Here is a 20,671-nt window from a genome sequence, read left to right as displayed (position 1 = left end):
AGCTCCCTCGTCTTGGCGCGGATGAGCCAGTCGTCCAGGTAGGGGTAGACGTGAATCCCCTCGCGGCGCAGCTGCGCCGCCACCGGTGCGAGGCACTTGGTGAATACCCTGGGTGCCGACCGTAGTCCGAAGGGGAGGGCTTTGAACTGGTAATGACGCCCTTGGACCACGAATCTGAGGAATTTTCGGTGCCCCTTTAGGATGGGAATGTGGAAGTAGGCATCCTCCAAATCCAACGACGATAGGAAGTCTCCTTCCTCCAGCTGACCCAGGACGTGCTGGAGGGTGACCATCCGGAACTTCTGCGCCTTGATGAACTTGTTCAGACGTCGCAGGTCTAGGATGGGGCGCCATCCTCCCGTCTTCTTCTTCACGAGGAAGTATCGTGAGTAGACTCCGGAGCCCCGAAGCCTCTTTGGGACGAGTTCGATGGCGCCCTTTCTGAGCATCGCCTTTACCTCCAGGAGAAGTTGAGGGACGTGAAGTTCTTTCCTGGCCACGGGGGGGACGCGCGGGCACCTTCTTTGAAACTCGAGCGCGTGGCCCCGGGCCAGGGCGTCTAGCACCCAACGGTCGGTGGAGATGGACTCCCACACGCTGACGAAGCCCGCCAGCCGGCCTCCCACCGGGGTGCTTCGGTGGGGGCCCGACCCCACGGCCGGTTCAATCCTGCTTGGACGCGGCCTTGCCGCCTTGACCTCCTTGGCGACGACGGCGGGGTCCGCTAGACTTGCCTCGTCCTCTGTAGGCCTCTTGCGACGACGAGCGGGCCGCTTGACGGTAGGAAGCGAAACCGCCGCCGGGACCTTTGGAGGCGCCCTTGCCTCCGCCGCTCCGAAAGGGCGTTCGTCGTTGCTGCAGGACTCCAAGGGCCCTGGCCGTCTCAGTATCCGCCTTGATGGCCTGAAGGGAATCGTCCACTGTCTTCCCAAACAGGTTGTTCCCGTCGAAGGGCATGTCCAGGACTCTGGTCTGGACGTCCTGCCGAAAGTCTGTAGCTTTGAGCCATCCACGACGTCGAAGGCAAACGCCGTTGCCCAGCTGGCGGAACCCAGTGTCGGCGATGTCCGTCGCCACGGTGATGGCGTGGTCCGACGCCACCTCACCTTCCTGCAGGATCTCAAGGGCCTCCGCCCTCTTGTCGTCCGGCAGAAAATCCAGCAGGGGAGCTATCTTGTACCAGAGCTCCCTGTCGTAGCGGGCCACGATAGCCAAGGCGTTGGCCGCTTTAATCGTCGTCGCTGCCGACGAGATGACTCTACGTCCCATAGCATCCAATTTCTTTCCCTCGCCGTCCGGCGGGGAAGTTGATGTGGAGGCCGCACCCCCCCCCCGCTTTCTTCCTGGCTGCCGCGGAGACGACGGAGTCCGGGGTAGGCTGCGCCCGGAGGCATAGGGGGGCCGTGTCCGGGACCCGGTACTTTTTCTCGTACCGGTCTCTTCTAGCTGGCGTCGTGGAAGGGTTCTTGAGGAGGGAAAGGCCCTCATCCCAAATGTCGTCCAACAGAGGCACTGCGAGGACCGTCTTCCTCTTGGCCTCGCGCCGCTGATAAAGGAAGCCTTCCTTTTTCTTCTCCTCAGGGCAGAGTTGGAAAAGCTCGGAAGCCCTGGAGATCATGGAGTGGAAAGATCCGATCTCGTCGGGCGGAGAAGCCCTGGTGGGAGGCGACGACGGAAAATCCTCGTCGTATGCCTCGTCGTCCGTACCCGTCGCTGCCGTGTCAGTCCCCGTATCATCCCCTCGGGTGGACGGGGAGGAGGGCTGGACGGGGCGCGACGGTTGAAAAGGAGGTGGTGGATGGATCCTTCTTTTCTTGGTGGGGGGGAACACCAGAAGGTCCCGGTTCTGGATCCCCCGACGGGAGAAGTTCCTCCGTCGGTAACGGTAGCCTCGTCCTTATCTCGGAGCATAAGGACTGTATGGCCAACAAAATGGCCGCCGAGTTGTCTTGCGGCGCTGGCAGAGGGGAATCCGACGGGCGAGCAGGGGCCCCTGCGTCACCTGCGTCGGGGTCCATTCCGACGGGCTGGCCTTCTTCCACGCCTAGGCCGTGGCTTAAGACCTCGATCAGCTCCTCTTCTGAGGTTGAGGCCGAATCTACGACGACGCCCTGCCCCCCCTTCTTCCCCACGGAGGGTTTCACGGGGGGTCCTATCGATGGGCACAAAGGAAGACTCCCTCCGCGGAGGCAGGGAGATTCTGGGCCCTGAGGTCGCCACCACTGGTGTAGCCACCACAGGCTGAGCCAGGGCCGCCGCGACCGTTTCGATAGAGGGCTTGGTCGGATGGATCAAGGCCTTCACCACCTTAGGTGCGCTCACCGCCTTATCCTTGAGGGAGGGGGCACTGCCACGCTCCTCCTCTGCCTTAGAGCTCGACCGGGGCCTCTCCAGGAGCTTCGCCGGGTGCTCGGCCTTCCTCTTACCCGACCCAGAGCGTTGGCTCGTGGTTGATGGTGCCGGGGAGGGTGCGCCCTGCCTGGCGCCCGTAGAGCCCGACCGTTCGGCGCTCCCGGTGCCAGCGGACTCGCGGTGCTTGGCCTTATGTTGGGCCCCCGTCGCCGGGGCGCCCTCAAAGGTCTTAGAAGACCGCTCGGATTTCTTCTTCTTCTCGCCAGACGGGCTCTTACCCTCCAGCCAGTTGGCGAGACGTTGATGGCGGTCCTTCATGGTCCGTTCCGACATGTTGCCGCAAAACGCACAGTCCTTCTCCACGTGCGTCTTGTCCTCATGAAGGCAGTAAAGGCAGAAAGAGTGTTCGTCCTCCTTGAAGACGTTCTGCAGCTGGCATCCAGGGCAGACCCTGAACAGCTTTCCGGGCGTCGAGCTTCCCTTCTCCTGGGCCATATCCGAGACCGGGCCTGAGAAGCTTCTGGAGTCCTCCGAAGCGTAGCTCGACGAAATCTTCACCCTTGAGGGGCACAGATGAATCCGACACGGGTCCCCGTTGATCGGATGTAGGATCGGTGGAGCTTGAGGCTCTTTTGACCGAAAGAATCGAAGTTTTTTGAGAAAAAGCGCGAAAAATAGCACTAACGCTCGAGAGCAATAGCACGAGGATCCCAACACATGAACGTGCGGTAAAAATCAGAAGATGGCTGCCAGAGGCGGTGCTTAGGTAGAGGGCAGTCATTGGCTGTGGTCAGTATGACGCAGAGACCAGTGATTGGTTATTACTACGAAAGACAGATCAGAAACGAAACTGATACTGGTTTTTTCTTTACCGAGGATTCCCAGCCTGACGACGGGGAATATTCATGAGCATGTGAATCCATGCCAGACCCCATGCTGGAGAACACTCGCAACTGGTTCTCGGGTGGCAATTCCGCCCCCCGAGGGCACGGATTCCGACATGGCACCTCCAGGCAGAGGCGCTCAAGGACCCAGTCTTTAGAGAAGATATAATGGAGGAGATTGCGAATTACTTGCGAATTACTTTGAGGAGAATACGGGTGGTGTTGACTCGGCAAGTACATTATGGGAAGCCTTTAAGGTAGTAATGCGAGGGGTTGACAAAGGGGTTGCCAAAGCAAAATCAAAAGGCCTGCAGGGCGGGATCCTGGCTGACCTATGAAGAGCAGAAGAGGAACTAGAAGGAGCATTAAAGGGTGGATGCGAAGACATGGAGCGGGTACTTAGGTTGCAGCAGAAATGTGCGGAACACTGGGAAAGGCTCTGCAACCTCAACTACAAAAAGTACATTGAGAGACAGCATGCGAGAGGGGATAAAACAGGACGGCTTTTAGCATGGCTATACAAGAACGAGGCTCCCAGACCCACGATAAGAACGATAATGAGAGAAGACGGCAGTGTAGCGCACACCCAAGAAGGGGTCAACAAGGAGCTTGCAGAATATTACAAGGTGCTATATACAGAAGAGAAGAGAGGCAGCCAAGAGGAAATAATAGAAACGCTAGAAGAGGAGGAAAGGGAGGAGCTAGATGCACCAATCACCCTGGAGGAGTTAGAAGAATTGGTGAAGCAGCTACCTACCTGCAAGACCCCAGGGGCGGGTGGGCTCCCGAGTGAATTTTATAAAATATACAGGGAGGAAGTGCTCCCCCCCCAATGCTAGAAATGCTCAATGAAGCGTTTGAGGTGGGACGGTTGCCGGAATCACTCAGAGAAGCGATCATAATACCGCTTCCCAAGCCTAATAAACCTGAGCACAGCTGTGGCTCTTACAGACCTCTCTCGATGTTGAACCAGGACATCAAGATATTGACGGCTGTCCTGGCAAACATTGCGAAGAGTAATTAACAAACTAATACACCCCGACCAGACGGGCTATGTCCCGAATAGGAATATAACTCATAATCACAGGCGACTCTGACGGGTTGTTGAATGGGGTAGTAAGACTGAAGGCAAAATGGCAATTGTGTCCTTAGATGCGGTCAAAGCTTTCGACTCGGTCAAGTGGCCATGGCTGCTGGCGGCCTTGGAGAGGTATGGTATGGGGCCCGGTTACATGAGGTGGGCGAAGATGCTATATAGTGAACCACTGGCCAGGGTTAGAACGGGATCAATAATATCTGAGAGGTGGCAACTTAGTAGAGGCACTAGGCAGGGGTGCCCTTGGTCCCCGATGCTTTATATATTAGCCTTGGAGCCCCTAGCAATATACCTCAGACAACAATATGATATGATAGGTATTGAGGTGGGGGGGGAACGACACCTGATCTCCTTATAAGCAGATGATTTGTTGCTATACTTAAGGTATCCAGAGGAAAATCTCCAGTACATACTGGAGGTGATGGCGAGGTATGCAGGGCTGTCCGGGATAGCGGTGAATCCCCAAAAATCTAATATGTTTCCGCTGAGCAGGTATAAAGGAACCCTTGAGAAACGGCTACCGATGTTACAAATACCTTAGGCGGTGAGTTCTTTCCGGTACCTTGGGATGGATGTGTCCCACATGGTGGAGGAGGAGCATAGGCACAACACCGAGGTGGCAATTGTGAAAATTGAGAAGTGTATGCAATTCTGGGTGAAGTTGCCCCTTGCAATGATGGGACAGGGTGCAATGCTAAAAATGGTAGTCCTGCCTAGGCTCCTGCATTATTTTAGCAATATTCCATGCATGATACCTAATAAGTTCTTTGCCAAACTGAACAGTGTGTGTAGGCATTTCTTGTGGCATGGTACCCGAAACAGAGTGGCGCTATGGAAGCTGCAGAACTTTTATGAAAAAGGGGGGATAAAACTGCCCAATTTTGAGGTTTATTATGTAGCAAGCCAGCTGCAATATGTGGCTAAGTGGCTCTCAGATGAAGCGACCGCTGAAATTAGGCTATTTGGACATGATTGCGTCCCATTTCACTTAAGAGAGATGATCTGGCTGCCCAAGTCCGAAATGAGAGAGCGCCCTAGGATGATGATGCTTGGGTGGCAGATGTGGCGTCGGGCATGCCGGATGATGGAGAACCCATTCCCATGCTCCCCGCAGATACCGCTGGTCGCATTGGCAGGGGAAGATATGCAGTTAAGGGCGATAATCAGGACCCACTGGGAATCGGTGGGGCTGGTAACATTAGGAGACGTCTGGCAAGAGGGGACCATTTTGGGTTTTGAAGTTCTTGGGGAGGAAACGGGATTGCACACAGGCCAGTACATCACATATCACAGAATTGTGCAGAGAATTCAGAAAACATGGCCTGAAACAGTATTGGAAGAAGAACCAGATGCTATCATAGAGGCAATATATGATATATCGGATGGGGGGGGCATGAGATTTCTAGACTGTATGAGATGGTGATGTCTAAGGTCGCGAAGGACTTGACACAATTGAGACTAGATTGGGAAGCGGAAGTAGGAACCCCGATAGAGGATGGGATGTGGGAACGTGCCCTGGGATACCACAAGAAGGTGTCAAGAAATGCGAGACTAAAACAGATACAACTATATATAACGCACAGAGCATATATGACACCTATGAGGATATCCAGGTTTGAAAACGCTGGACGACAAGCGTGTCCCAAGTGTGACGAGGAAAAAGTTGACATGACAGACATGTTTTGGTCATGCCCAGTAATTGAGCGTTTCTGGGGAGAAGTGGCACAAAAACTAGCGGAAAAGGGGGTCACGATAATCATAGATACAGCTTGGGCCTGCTTGCTGGGAGGGTTCCCCAGATTGTCAAAACTTAAACATGTTAGCAAATTGAAAGATTTAGCATATGTGCTTGCTAAACGAAGGATTGCCATGGGATGGAAGACTTGTCACAGGCCACGGGTGGAGGTGTGGTGGAAAGAGTTACAGAAATGGGCAGAGTCAGAAACAATGGTATGGCAAGAGGCAAGCGCTGTAGGAGGGGAGGAAGAGACAGGTACCCTGATGGCATGGAAATCATTAATAGCGGAATTGTTTGGAGCAATACAAGATCGGGCAGAATCTACGGGAAGCGAGACCCCGTCACGTGCGGCAGATACAGAGCGCAAAGAACAAACAGGCTCATGAAGGGGGGTGGGAGGGTGGGAGCAGTGATCAAGATTGAGTATTGAACAATTGTATTGTTGTAAATTGCACTGCGTGTTTGGTTGTATTGTTGTTTGGTTTGATTAAATTTAATAAAAACCTTTAAAAACAAAAACAAACAAAAAAAAGTTCCTTGAGAGCTTACGGTCTAAGGGGACGCCTTATCAACTCTTCAGTTATGAATATCGAAAAAACAGAACTGAAGCCAACGGGCGCAGCTTGAGCCATTATTACTGCAGATGACGTCGACACTCTACGGCAGCCCTCGAGGGACATCGATCACACGACATCAAGCACAGTGCCCTCTGGTGTGGAATTTATTTTTCCGAAGCAGCAAAGCTGACGATACAAATATCTAAGATGAGGAATACGTGGGAGGAACATCCAATCGAAAGAACATTACAGTTATTAAAACAAACTTGTTCTTCTTCCTCTGAAAGCTTCTATGCGAAAAGTCCTAATTCTGCCATCATGCAAGCGTTTTATATTCTCATATTACCAGTGATGCAACTACTTTTATAAATTCTTCTGAGAATATCTGAATGCATTTGCTTAATAAAATGCAATTGAGTATCGAAAAAAGGAAAATTGTATATATACTTTGCTCTGGTGCAAAGGACTGGAGGAAATCCATTGTGCATCATTTTTGCCGCTTACAAGGGATTAAATAGGTCAGGCTCAAAGCCATGTCATAAAAGTCTCTTTATACCAATGCAAACGTGGAACAGAGTGGCCGCAGTATGTGTGTGGCTGAGGTGATAAGAAATGGGGCGCAATTAATGTGCATCAAGCTTACCGTCACCCCCTTTCAGATTGCAAAGAGGAGACACATGTTTTCTCTTTTGTGTCTTACATAAACCAGATTTGTTTTCAAATCGGGTTGCTCATATTTAATGTTTGACCAGATGTAAAACTGTAAGCAATTAGATTCGATTTAACAAAAAGCAAAATTTGTTTTAATCCCCCGCCTTCCATGCAATACGCCAATGGACCCAACACAATAATACGGACTGGAACAAAACCAGCCTGTCCCTGGCCTTATTACACAAGAAGCACAACGAATGCGAAATAATTTTACATTTCTTGCACTACTGAAGTATGGAATATGTGCCCTGGTTTCAGTGAAAAACATGCGAAAGATGGCAGTTTGTTAACAGACGATTATAAAAAGTTCAAGGCTCTCCTAAATAGAAGTTCATTATTGTGTTATTCACGTGAAGGGACTGAATGGAAATGCTATATATACTGAGATGGGGACGTCTATTTCTCCTGGCGGAAGTGTCGTGTTGGCGCAGTGAAATCCTCCTACGAACTGAACAAGAGCTCTCATTTGGGAGCGCAGAGGTAAAGGGAACAGTGAATGCTGAAGAGGTGAGCCTGGCTGTCGGATGTGCGGAAAGAACTTCCCCACGGTTTGTTATATACACTGTGCCAAAAAACGATGGGAAATTACAATAATAGAAAGAGCTCATTAATTGAAAACAGTTATGTGGACAGTTCCTGCTTTGCTCAGTCGGGTGCTATCTTCCAAACATTGGCAGGGTTTTGCCATTTATGTTTTTTTAGTGAGTCATGTGCCATTGCATGCTGGTGTTTTTAGTTTTCCATTCAAAGTCAGGGGAACATTGCCAGATTTGTAAATGTTTTGCCTAGTATATTTCTATGGTTAGTGTATTTTTCAAGATCTCTTCATAAAAATTAAAGTTACTCACCATAGTGACTAGAATACTTAGTCCATAGTCCCCTTCCCTCCATCCTTGTGGGTGTCCCACAACACAGCGACGGTACAGGAACCTTTGTCAGCGAAAAATGGAGCTTCCCATTTACATTTAGTAAAGGACGCGGCCTCGGGCGTGGGAACGCCGCGCAGAGGGCCCACCATGCGGCACCTCACCTCAGTCCCCTTTGAACACATTGGACGCTTAGAAACCTGGCTACCCTTAGTACATTTTAGCCCTTGGCATACTAGCGGGGGAAGGTGGGTGGCACGTATGGAGGAAAGGGGACTATGAGTACTCTAGTCACTATGGCGAGTAACTAATTACTCATACGTCCTGTCCCCTTTGCTCCATCCTTGTGGGTGATTACACCGAACAAGAACATAGGGTGGAGCTGTGACAACCCGCCGAATATCTAGAATGCAGCGAAAAGGTTCTTCGGAACCACCTGACCAAATTCTGCATCGTGCCTGGAGCTGGTGTCCAGCGAGTAATGCCTACAGAAGGCCAACGGAGTGGCCCAAGTAGCCGCCTTTTTGATGACATCTCCAGAAGCACGTCTCAAAAACGCGACAGCCGTAGCCTTAGCTCTGACCCCATGTGCATGAATCCGTTCAGGAACAGGTTTGCCCATGGCCATGTACACCTCTGAAATGGCCTGAACCATCCAACGGGCAATGTAAGCCTGCAAGCAGGGGGAGGAGCCCACAAAAGTCACAGACAATGCCTCAGAGAGATAAAAATTGAGAACCCTCTTGAGGTCCAGGGAATGAAGAACACCAGCAGGCAGATCTCCTGATTCAGATGGAACGGAGAGACCACTTTGGGCAATAAGTTTAGGTGAGTATGCAAGACAACCTTGTTGTGGTGAAACGTGGTGAAGGGCTTGCACGAAGACAACGCCTGCAGCTCAGGAACCCTACTAGCAGAGTTGATAGCCACCAATAAAAACGTTTTAAGCATCACCAGGCGGATGTCCACAGAGGTCATCAGCTCAAAAGGCTTGCGCTGCAAAGCTGCAAAAACCACATTGAGGTCCGAGACCGGATGCAGACTATGCACCAGAGGAAAAAGCCTAGACAACCCTTAAGGTGGGCCTTAACCATCGGGTTGGCTGCCGAAAAACACATGCTCAAGGTAATTCTTGTAAGCTCCAATGGCCACCAAATAAGTGCAGCGAGAATCCATCTGAACTCCAGAGCGAGCCAGGTGTGCTGAAAAAGCCAGTATGTCATCCAGAGGACAGGTGATATGGTCCAGGCCTTTGTTGCGAGCCCAATGGCAGAACCTAGTCCATTTTGCTCTTATACTGCGACCATGTTGACGGCCTCCTGGCCTGCTGAATGATGTCCCAGCTGTCATCTGAAAATTGAGCATGCTGAAGCCTCAGCTGATCAGGAAACAGGCCGCCAGGACCAGTTTGGCCGGGTCCGGATGTTCCACTTACCCGCCCTGCTGCGTCAGGAACCCCCTACTGGGGATCGGAAGAGGGACAGGACCCCGGGAGCACAACTGCAGCAGATCCGAAAACCAGGATCTTAAAGGCAAGTGGGGGGCAACCAGGATGAGGGTGCAGCCCATGGAAGCCCGGAAATTGCGTAGGGTCTGTTGGAGCAGAGGGGTAGGCAGGAATGCCGTGTCAACAGATCTAGACGGCGTCTCCAAATGACCCCCGACCTGTCCCTGAGGCACACTGGGGTCACTTAGCATTCAAGGGAGCTGCAAACAAATGCAGGTCTGAACGCCCAACGCTGGAACAGGGGCAACAAGCAGTCGTTGTCCAACTCCCACTCGTTGGTGTTGAACCCCAAGCGACTCAGCTGATACGCTTCTGCATTGATGTCCCCCGGTAGGTGGACTGTCGAAATCCAAATCCCCTATGCAAGGGTCCATCCATTTCCAGATTGAAACCACCGGCATGCAAAGGAAGGGGGAACGGGTGCCATCATGCTTGTTCAGGTAAAACATTGTAGTAGAATTGTCCATCCTGACCAGAACCGACTTGTCCCTGATTAGGGTCAAACATGCCTTGAGGGCCTGGCCCACTGCCCTGAGCTCGAGCAGGGTGATCTGTAGGAGGGCTTCCGTCCTGGACCATGGTCCATGAATCACATAGCTCTCCGGAGAAGCACCCCCAACCCGAATGAGAGGAGTCCGTCACCACAAGGGTAGGCTCCAATCGGGTGAAGGGGGCTCCCACTGAAACATTGCCAGCCATCAGCCACAAGCAAAGAATGGGCAGAAGGAGCCACGGTATAGGTATCCTGTTTGACTGAGACCCCGTCTCCTGATTCCAACTGGTCGCCATGTGGAGCTGGCGGCACCTCATCTTGAGACAGGCGTGCTCTACAGTGAGCACGCAGGAGGCCATCAGGCCCAGAATGTGCTGGAACCGCCATGCCGAGGTGGTGAAGTTGGCTGTAAAGTGTCCCACCTTCTTGCTGAGGGACATAAGCCTCTCGGGAGTGGGGAAAATCTGCTGAACAGTAGTGTTCCACGACACCCCTAGGAAGACCAGTTCCTCGGACAGGCATAACTGCAATTTCCTCTGGTTGAGGGAAAACCTCAGCTGATGAAGGGTATCCGCCAACCTCTGGTAGGAGCGCACCACCCCTTTGGGCGACCCCACCCTCACCAAACAGTCGTCCAGAAAACGGCACAGGTGACGGCCCTTCAAGCGGAGAAGGCCTGCCACTGCATTCATCAACTTCTCAACTTCGTGAAGAAACGAGGGGCCGAGTTCCGGTCGAAGGGCAGCACTCTGTACTGGAATTGGCACAACAAAATTGTGCACCGCAGAAACTTCCAATGCGGTTGATATAAGGGTACATGCAGGCACGCATCCTTGAGGTCCAGGGAACACATCCAGTCCCCTGCACAAAGAGACTCAGCTATGTGCGGGGAGTAATCATCTTGAAGCGTTCCAACATTAAAGACAGATTTAGAAATGACAAGTCCAAGACTACACTCAGGCCAGCCTGGTTGTTCTTGGGTTCCTCAAAAATCCTGGAATAGTACTGAGAGCCATTGTCTGAAAGAGGAACCGGTTCTATCGCTTGCATCTCCAAGAGTACAAGGCCCTCCCATAAAAGAGCCGGGGACCCAATCTGACAAAGAGGAGGTGAGGATGGTAGAGGAAGACTGAAGCTCGTGGAGACCGTGGATAGGATTCACGGGTTAATGAAAAGACTCTTCCAGGTGTCCTGGAAAAGAGCCAAACGTCCTCCCGCAGGCGAGCTGTGTTCTCCGACATTGACATCACTGCTTCTTGATGTCAGAGGTGGGGGCAGAGAAGGGGGAGCAGAAAAACCTGTGCAATATCCTCTGCTGCTTTCTCCTTTTGTCGCTGGGCGACCTTCAGGCCTCTGTGTACCGCAGTCTCTGAACCCCTTGAATCCGGAGAACGCATAGGGTTTGAACTTGGTCCTAGCCTGGAAGTGAGCGAAGGATTTCTGACCTGGTTTTGTTAGGATGGCCAAGGACTTGCCTGTTTGAGTGGAGGTTTTCTTCTTTGTTGATTCATCATCGGTAGACGAATGAAACAGGTCTACACCATCAAAGGCAGATCCAGGACTCACTCCTGCACATCAGATGAAAACGTTGTGGCATGCATCCACGCCGTCCTTCTCATCTCAAAGCCCAGGCACAGCCCTTTGACAAATCAACTTCCGGGGCACCAGTGGTCCAGGGATGAATATCGGTTTGTAAACCATCAATCAGCCCCACACCTCTAGTACACCAGAAGGGATCCAAACAGATTGGAAACACGAGTAAATTATAAACTTCCTTGTCCAATTTGTGGTAACGTGGACGGAACGGCAGGCTTATCTCCGCAAGGTCGTGGATCGCTGGTTAGTTGGTTACAAATATCTACTTTATTATTACAATAAGACAGTTCTAGCACACTACAAAATACAATCCACTGTGTAAAAGTAACACAGAGGACAGACCGTTTCACAAAGGAAAGGGATGCACTCTGGATACTAACAGGAGGGTAGTCAGTAAAGCAACCAGTCTTTACTGTTCAAGTTTATTTGGTTTCAGCACCAACGGGTCGGAAATGTCACTAGGGGCCTTCGGAGAAGGACCAGGGGGACAGAACCACAATGCACCTGGTGCTTGAGATGATCTTGATGCTCTACAGCGTCGAGTCACTTCCAGGACGCTTTGCAGCTCCTGAGGCATAGTTCAAGACGAGAGACAGCTGCGGGTATCAGGCAGTTCGGCAAGCGAGGCTGGACGGACAGCTGCTGGCTGGCCTACACTGCGGCTCCGGGTCAAGAATCATTGTCTCTGTGCTGGTTGGCGCATCAAAATTCCATCTGGTGGGTCTTGCCACTGCGTTTTGTACCAGCAACCATTGTGCCCCAGTGATTCTCCAGGCCCTTCCAAGATGGCCTCTTCCTCCTTTCACAGCCTGATGTGGCTCTGCTTCGCCTGACTCCCACCCCCCATTGGCTGCCTGGGCCTTCATTGCCCAATCGGAACAGCCGGAAGGCGGGAGCCGGCCCCACCTACGAAGGCCCCTGTCAGCTTCCCTGTCCGCTTTCAGGCCACTAGACGAGACATTCTGCCACAGCCCAACCCTCACTGAGGATGCTACCATTGGACTATTGGACTATTGGACTACAATGACTCTCGTACCATATTCTTTTTTGGCTGGTTCTCTCTGCTCTCCCGGTTATGTTCGCATTTGAACCTGTGTCTGTACTCCGCTTTACCATCTGACTCACACTTTAAATTTCTTAACTACTGTGCCATCATTTAACTAGAAAGTCAAACCTGGGGTATTTTGCATTTAACTTTGCCCCTCCTTTTCCCTCTCAGCCTGTGTTAGCTGACCTCCCTTTAACCACCCCAACACCCTCCTTCTCATCCTTTCCCCTTTTCTCCCCTGATGAGGTCGCTAGACAAGTCCGATCTATGAAAACCTTGTCAAAACAGGTTCATCCCTGTTCCGCTAAAACCATCAAGGACCACATTGACACCCTTGCTCCGACCCTCGCTGACTTTTGCAACTACTCCTTTTCCTCAGGATCCTTCCCCCTCTCCCCCTGAAGCACTCCCTTGTGCATCCTCTTCTCAAGAAACTCACAGCTGATCCTTCCTGTTTGGCTAACTATCGCCCAATTTCCATTACTCCATTTCTGGGCAAACTCCTGGAAAAGTTGGCCATCTCTCAGCTTCATTCCGATACTGTTGGCTGTCTCCATGACCACCAATCTGGCGTCAGAGCGGCCAGAATCACGGAAACTGCTCTCCTGAACATCCGTGAATATCTGCTCTCCAACCTGGACTCCAACATTCCCTCTGTCCTTATCCTACTCAACCTCTCTTCTGCCTTCGACACAGTCAACCATACCATCCTGCTCAACCGTCTCTGTGATAACCTGGGCATCACTGATAAGGTTCTGGCCTGGCAGGCATCTTTCCTCTCTGATCGTCCCTCCCAGGTCCAACTTGGTTCCTTCCTATCATCTATCTTCCTCTCTACCTGTGGTGTTCCCCAGGGGTCTAACCTCTCGCCTTGGCTTTTCAACCAATATCTGGCAACTCTCACCCACTGCATTGCCATTTTCTGCTCAAATTTCCAGTGCTACGCTGATGACACTCTAATCATTTTCAGGCTGCCCTCGGCAACCTCATCTCCCTCTCTCATCTCCGATTGCCTACCTGCCATTCAAGATTGGTGTGCCGCCAATGATCTCTTTCTGAATGCTAGCAAGACGGAGATCCTCCTCATCGGCACACCTTCACCATCCTTTCCCCTCACTCTCTGGCCGGCCTCCAACCCTTGGCCATCCTCCTACTCCCACCTGCAAGGCTAAGAACCTCAGGGTCATCTTGGACTACACACTTTCCTTCTCCGCCCACATCTCTGAGGTCTCAAAAAAGTAAAATTTTCGACTGCACCTCCTTAGAGGTACTCAGCCTTTCCTCTCCTTCCCCCAGAAGCTCACTGTCTCCCAAGCTCTGGTTCTCTCTAGGTTAGACTATTGTAACAGCCTCTTCTAAATCTACCTGCCTCTACTCTCTGTCCTCTGCAACTAATCCAGTACAGGACTGCAAGACTTGTCCTTGGCCTCAAGCCCTGGGATCGTATCTCTACAGCTCTGAAATCTATTCATTGGCTCCCATTAGATGCAAGGATTAAATTCAAAACCCTCTGCATTGTCCACAAGGCTTTCTGCGGCCTGGGTCCAAAATACCTTCAGTTATCCCTCCCCAAATACCCCCCCTCTCGAGCTCTTCGCTCCTCCACCTCCAACTCCCTACAGGTCAGTCGTTTTTCAAAGAAACTAGCTGGTGGTAGATCTCCGTCTTCAGCCGGGGCCTCCCTCTGGAACAGCATCCCTCCCACTGTAAAACTTGGAGAACCATCTCCGGTTCCGGAAGCACCTCAAGACCTTCCTCTTTCTTTCTGCCTTCGCTCCCCATATCCCCTGCTGAACTGCTCTCTGTTGGCATTGTGCACCTGGCCACCCTCCGTCACCTGGGCCCAGGCTCCTGCTCACCTTGCCACCCCCCTGCACTGCCTCTTGGCCACCCCTTGCTCTGGGGACTGTATTTGTACCCATACAGTCCCTCCCACCACCCATTTTCTTCTTTTTCTGCACTTATCAGACTTACTAGTCTGCTGCCATAAACCCAGCACTTGCCACTTGCTGGCTGCACTACCACTGTTTATTGGCTCTATTATCTATTTATTTATATTTATTATTATCCATCTGTTCTCCTCTGCTCTGCACTTTCCACTCTCCCCCTCCATGCAATTTTCCCCTTTCCCTTTCCCATGTACTTGCGTGTTTTCAATTTCACTGGGCCTAGTAAGATCGTAGTTTGTTCTCCCCTGTTCCCCTCCCTTGCCTTGTCGCGCTCTGAAACACTTGTGTAGGATCGCAATACAAATAAAATATATCATATCTGGAACGCTGGTCGAGGCGTCTCAGACGGCTGAGCGACTGCAGCGTGACAGCAGTCATTGGTGCAGCTGGTCGCGGTTCGAGAGCTTGACTACCTCGAAAAGTTCCTTAAAAGATGGACGCTGAATGGTGCTTGTTGTGTCACTCCTACTAGCTCCTTCGCAGGGCTCGTGTCGTCCTTCAAGGAGGACGGCCCAAAGCTGCGGAGTGTTTGCAGGCAGTCCTTTGTTCAGAGAATCTCTGACACTTCCCACATAGGAGGCTTGCTGGCAGGTACTGGTTCTGGAGCCGATGGACGGGTCGTCCGAGTCCAGTACCTCCCTCTTTTCCCTGGGAGATGTTTAGGGGAAGGATCCCTCTTGGGAATCCAGGCCTTCATTCACTGGCGGAAGCTGTAAAGCAGACTAACTTCAGCCAGGGTACAAATGAGTCCTTACTCCTTTCAAAATCGTTGGAGGATATGCTAAGTGAGGGGCTCAAGCCAAATGCGCCCCAGTGATTGGTGCAGGCTAAGCCTGCCTTAATGAACCAATCCTGGGTCCCCACCAACAATCTTCTGTTATGCGTGAGGTCATAACCAAGAGTGCTTTGCAACAGGAAAGGTAAGGGGTGACAACATGTACTGCTAAGTCCCGCCCATCTTCCTGTCTGTTGTGGATCAAAGTATCTCTCTGGTTAATTGAGCTTGCTGTGACTCTTGATCAAAGTGCAGGTCTCCCTTGAAGTTTGTGGCGAGAAAAGACTTTCTGTCTCCATCAAATCACATACTTCTTCCCTCTGAAAGTGGGTTCCCTGCAGGGGTTGCCTACTGTAAATAGTTGTCCCAGACATGACATTCACTGCCCTTTATGCAGAGGCGTGGCAGCTAGCTTCAAATTGACACACTGCATATCAAAGAGGTGTTAGATTCCTGTCCCTTGTGTTAGTTCTGTGACCAGGCCTCTTCGCAGGCCTGCTCCAGTTTAACTCTCATCAGTATGCGCTACCACCACACAGAACTTTGACAATAGAACAAGGCAGATCCATGGAGCCGTTGATATTTAATTATGCTGGCTATGGCAGTAACAAGGTGTTACCTTCTCCCTTCCCAGAGATGCTTTGATGTACCCGTGGGTGTCACATTCCAGCTAAATGTGACAGGGAGGACTGCGCCTGAAGGCTCTGTCCTCCGGTGTAAACTTATCTATGTATTTGTTGTGCGGTGAGCATAGGAAAATGTGGGATTAGCCCCACACATTTTGTGAGGTTGATCTCCCATCATTCAATTTCTTACAAACTTTCAAAGAGCCCAGGCGAACGCACACTCCTGCTGCGGATGGTCGAATTTGTCATAAGCCCTCTGCTGGTTGTATCGATGTGGGCGACCGAAGATTCCATGACATCCTGTGCAATGGCCCGGGCATCCGCCAGACCGGTCTTGAAGGAGGCTTGCTTGTCTGAAGGAAGGTCGGCAGAAATTCCCTGAACTCCCACCACAGCTTCTGGTTAGCCCCAGCCAAGAGGGCATCTGCGTGCGGCCCTGAGATCGAGTAACAGCGATTTCCCAAGTTCTCAAGGACCTTGAGAGGTAACTGGGCGCAGCTCCTGTGGAGGAAGACGAAGACAATGCTTTCAAATACAACAAGGCCGCAGCCACCACAGAGGACTGGGGCTGCGGGTAGGAGCTAGCAGGATTGGCACCCCCTGTTCGTCAGCCTAAACCTGCTGTCCAACCTCTTGTTCATCTGGGCGTTGGCCCTGGGCTTCTCCAGGCCTTGCGCGCCACCTGCAGGAAATCCTTCTGTAGGGGAATGCCAGACTGGATCATGGTGCTTTTGCCCAAGACCTCTGCTCGCACACCCAACTCTTGGAGGGCTTCCTCGGGAAGAGGGACCCCCAAAAAGTTTTCATGGCCCTGAATGCAATCATGAAAGGCCTTAACGGATGCAGAGGGTTCATCGTCCTGGGCATCATCGCCATTGTCCTCTCTCCCCTTTTTTACAGACAGAGAGGAATCCGGGCCCTAGGACAGAGGTGCCGGCTGATTCCCCCCCCACGTCCGGAGCCGCAGACAGGTCCAACAGCTGTTGATGGGAAGGCATTGGTGGTACAGGAGGGGGTCAGAACAACTGATGGGGCCTGAACCGGAGGAGGGTCCGGCACCAGGAACGTGAGAAGAACAGGAGGAGTACCCGGAGGAGGGGGCCGAGGCGGTGCCTCCTGCGGGATAATCTTCACAATGTCCTTCAGGAGTCCCATCATCTAAGGGGAACGAATGAGGAGGATGAGGCGCGGGAAGAAGCGGTCCTCGCAAGCCATCCGATCCCTAGGGACCGGGCCCTCTGGGGTGCTGGGCCTCTGCTCCTGGTCATAGCACCAAGGCGCCTGGTGCATGTAGCCATATGGCTGTTATGGGTAGATGTATCCCTGAGGGGACCAAAATCTTGCACCATAGGATCTGTTGCCGTTTTCAGGGGGAAGGGGCCCGGGATCATCCTGCAAAGCCCATTAGATGGGCAAAAGCACTGGCGGGCCTTGAGCTGGATCCAAGATGGCCGCCTAACTGGCAGGCTCCACCACAAGCCGCTCTGCCTTTTTGTAACTTTGCACTACGCCCTGGGTGGGAGGGCGCGAAGGCCCTGACCCAAGAGAGGCCTCAGACACGAGAGGATACAGCTTGGGTCTTGCACCCGAAGCAAGCATCGACCACGGAGATCCCTCTGGTAGCCACTGAGCCCACAGCCGACCGGGTCAGTAATCGTAACACCCTGATTCATGGCCTCTGAGCAAGCTCCGGTAGGCTGGGAGCACTCTGCACCTGTGCCGGTAGCTGTACTGGATCTAGCCGAGGACAAACTCTTGGAGGTGCCAATCGACGATGCCGTACCCCCTGGAGTAGAAGATGACAAGCCTGATCGTCCTCCCGATGACAGCCTGGTAGGGCACCGGAGCCCCTCAGCTTGGGAGCCGGTAGCCTGGAAGGCCTCAGGTCTGTCCCCGGACCGCCCGGAAGAGCGCCCCAGGCTCCTCGGCTTGGGAGCCGGTAGCCTTAGAGGTCTCGGGCCAGCCAGAACCTGAATCTGAGGAACCCTGATCAGTGGGAAGCAGAGCGAAGGAGTTGCCACGCTGTGGAGCTGTGCTGAACAGAGGGCCTACTTTGTCTTGATGAGAGGTCCTGGAGACAAAGGGCCTCATTATGACCGTGGCGCTAAGGGGATAACGGCGCCGTAAAAGACTGCGGCGCCGTTAACCCCTTAGCGCCTAATTACGAGGTCCCTTTCCGGCTCCTGACCTTAACGGCTGGTCTGGACCAGCCGTTAAAGTAGGGACCCGCAAAGGGACCTTGAAGGTAAATACGGTACCGCAATTTGCGGTACCGTAATTACCACCTTCCCCATTCCCATTGAGCCCTATGGGGCAAAAATCGGAATGGGGAAGGGCCACTGGTGCATGGGGAAATGCCGCCCCACCAAACTTGGAATGGGGTGGTAATTCCACATTGCACCATGGCGGACTCGTTAAAATACCGGCAGCAACCATGGTGCTAATAGCGCCATTGGTTACCGCCGGTGTTGTAATGAGGGCCAAAGTGCTTAAAGTGGTGCGGAGGATAAGTGTGGAAGATCCCCCTCGACCGCGACAAACAATTCTTCAATGCCCTATCACCAAGAGCACTGCAGGTTGAACACGAGTCCTAGCGGTGGTCGGGTCCTAAGCCCTCCAGACAGAGTGCATGGGGGTCAAAGGCCACAAATGAACGGTCGCATGAGGCACCAAAGGGAAGTGAAATAAGAATTGACAAAAAAACTGGGAGCAATCGGAAAGTTAAAGATTTGTCTGCGCTGGCTGCCAGGTGCCACACCGTCCATGCAGAAAAAGGGACTGTGATGGGGCGGGGCGTGTTCCCACACACCCAGGCGCTATATTAAATTTAAAGGGGAAGCTCAATTTTGTCGCTGCCAAAGGTTCCAGTGCCTTCCCCATGTTGTAGGACGCCCGCAAGTGTGGAGGGAAGGGGACGGGATGTAGGAGTACAGGGTATTGTTGAAAGCCAAACATGGGAGTGATAGGGGTGTCACGCATTAATTTTATGACGGTACAATAACCTTCTTGCCAAATGACGGTATATCATGGTTATCGCGGTATAGCAGGTGGAGTTAACTAATCTTAACAAATATTTTCTAAAAGGTCATAAATTGTCAGATTTATCATCACAAACAAAACCAGGCACCCAGGGCCAGATTTGGGCTTTTCATCATGCTTTCCACTGAAATGCCACCCCTTGCTTCCACCAAACACAAACACACGTGTGGAGAGGAGGAGGTGGGAGGGAGCCCTGCTGCCACTGGCAAAGCAAACTGAATAGCTTTTCTTAAGTGGTCATTTAGGCTTTTAGCTCCCCCACTGGCTACTGGTGAAGATGAACATGTTGCCATCTTGATAACTTGCATGCCACAGATCAATGGAGTCTGATGGTAGTATATGCTTGTGCGCATACACACACATATGCACATGCACACGCACTCTCTCTTTACGTTACAGCCTTTAGTTTACTTCCGGGCCAAAAGGTGTTCAGTAATCATGGACATGTTACCCTTTGGTATGGCAGCAGGGAATACCCACAGAGATGAGTAAATTTCGCAGTATGACTTATTATATGTAAATTCAATGATAGAACCAGGGAAATCCCCCATTGTCATATGTTTAGAAAACCTTATCCATTATAAATATATAAAACCCAAAGCCGCCAACCCAAAGTCTTGGGAGGATAGCTCAGCGGCAACGTGCGTGCATTGTAAGCAAGACGACACGAAGCAACACAGGTTCTATCCCCGGGTCCGAGCTTAGAAACCTCTGGGTGTTTAAGCATGTTATAAATACGCAACTAAGACAAAAACAATTACGCAACTAAATAAACAAAAACAATTTCTTTAACAGCGCCTCGATGCCCGCGGGCTGGGTGAGCGTTTTAAAAAAAATGTAAACAAAAAAAAGCAAACCCTTTTCCTTCTTGGCACCGTATTTATTCTTCCTATTGCTAACATACTGAAAACTGCTCAAACTGAAACTACTTGGCAGACGGCACATCCAACAGTGCAAGACCAAGACTGCGCAGCACTTGCTTACTGCAGCCTTTCCAAATCAGATTGAAAAGCACACTTAACGGTATGAACGGTATACCGGTATAAACAATGTGACGGTTATTATTGTTCGATTAATTGGTTCACGGTATCTTTAACGGTATACCGTAATAACGTTACATCCCTAGAGTGAGAAGGGTAAAAATGAGAGGGCAAGGATGAGAGGGCATGTGTCAACAAAGTACACGTCTCCAGTTTGGATTTTGTTTTCCTTGGAATAATTCATTATAAATTGTTGGGTTTAAAAGGTGGGCTCTTTTATACTTTGCCAGCATAGCTATTGGAAATTCTCCTCTCAGGTTATTTTTCCAGTGTCAATTACCTTTTTTGAAAGGCAAATACACATTTGTCTTGTGCACTTTCTTCTAAAGGGAAAGGTCAATTGGACTAAATTTGCATGTTTCTCTTTTAAGATATGTTCACTTACTGTGTATAT

At 51.5% G+C, this 20,671-nt stretch overlaps 1 protein-coding gene across 3 annotated transcripts in view; it reads right to left on the bottom strand.

Annotated features, from left to right (window-relative positions):
- The window catches only part of PHF20 (PHD finger protein 20), a 2,392,123-nt gene that overhangs the window by 2,086,936 nt on the left and 284,516 nt on the right, over window positions 1-20,671 (bottom strand). The window lies entirely within an intron of this gene.

Source organism: Ambystoma mexicanum, chromosome 3p (genome assembly GCF_040938575.1).
Source record: "Ambystoma mexicanum isolate Mex_15411 chromosome 3p, UKY_AmexF1_1, whole genome shotgun sequence".
NCBI lineage: Eukaryota > Metazoa > Chordata > Amphibia > Caudata > Ambystomatidae > Ambystoma > Ambystoma mexicanum.
The sequence above is the reverse complement of the archived record's forward strand: the minus strand, read 5'-3'. Positions and strand labels throughout refer to the sequence as shown.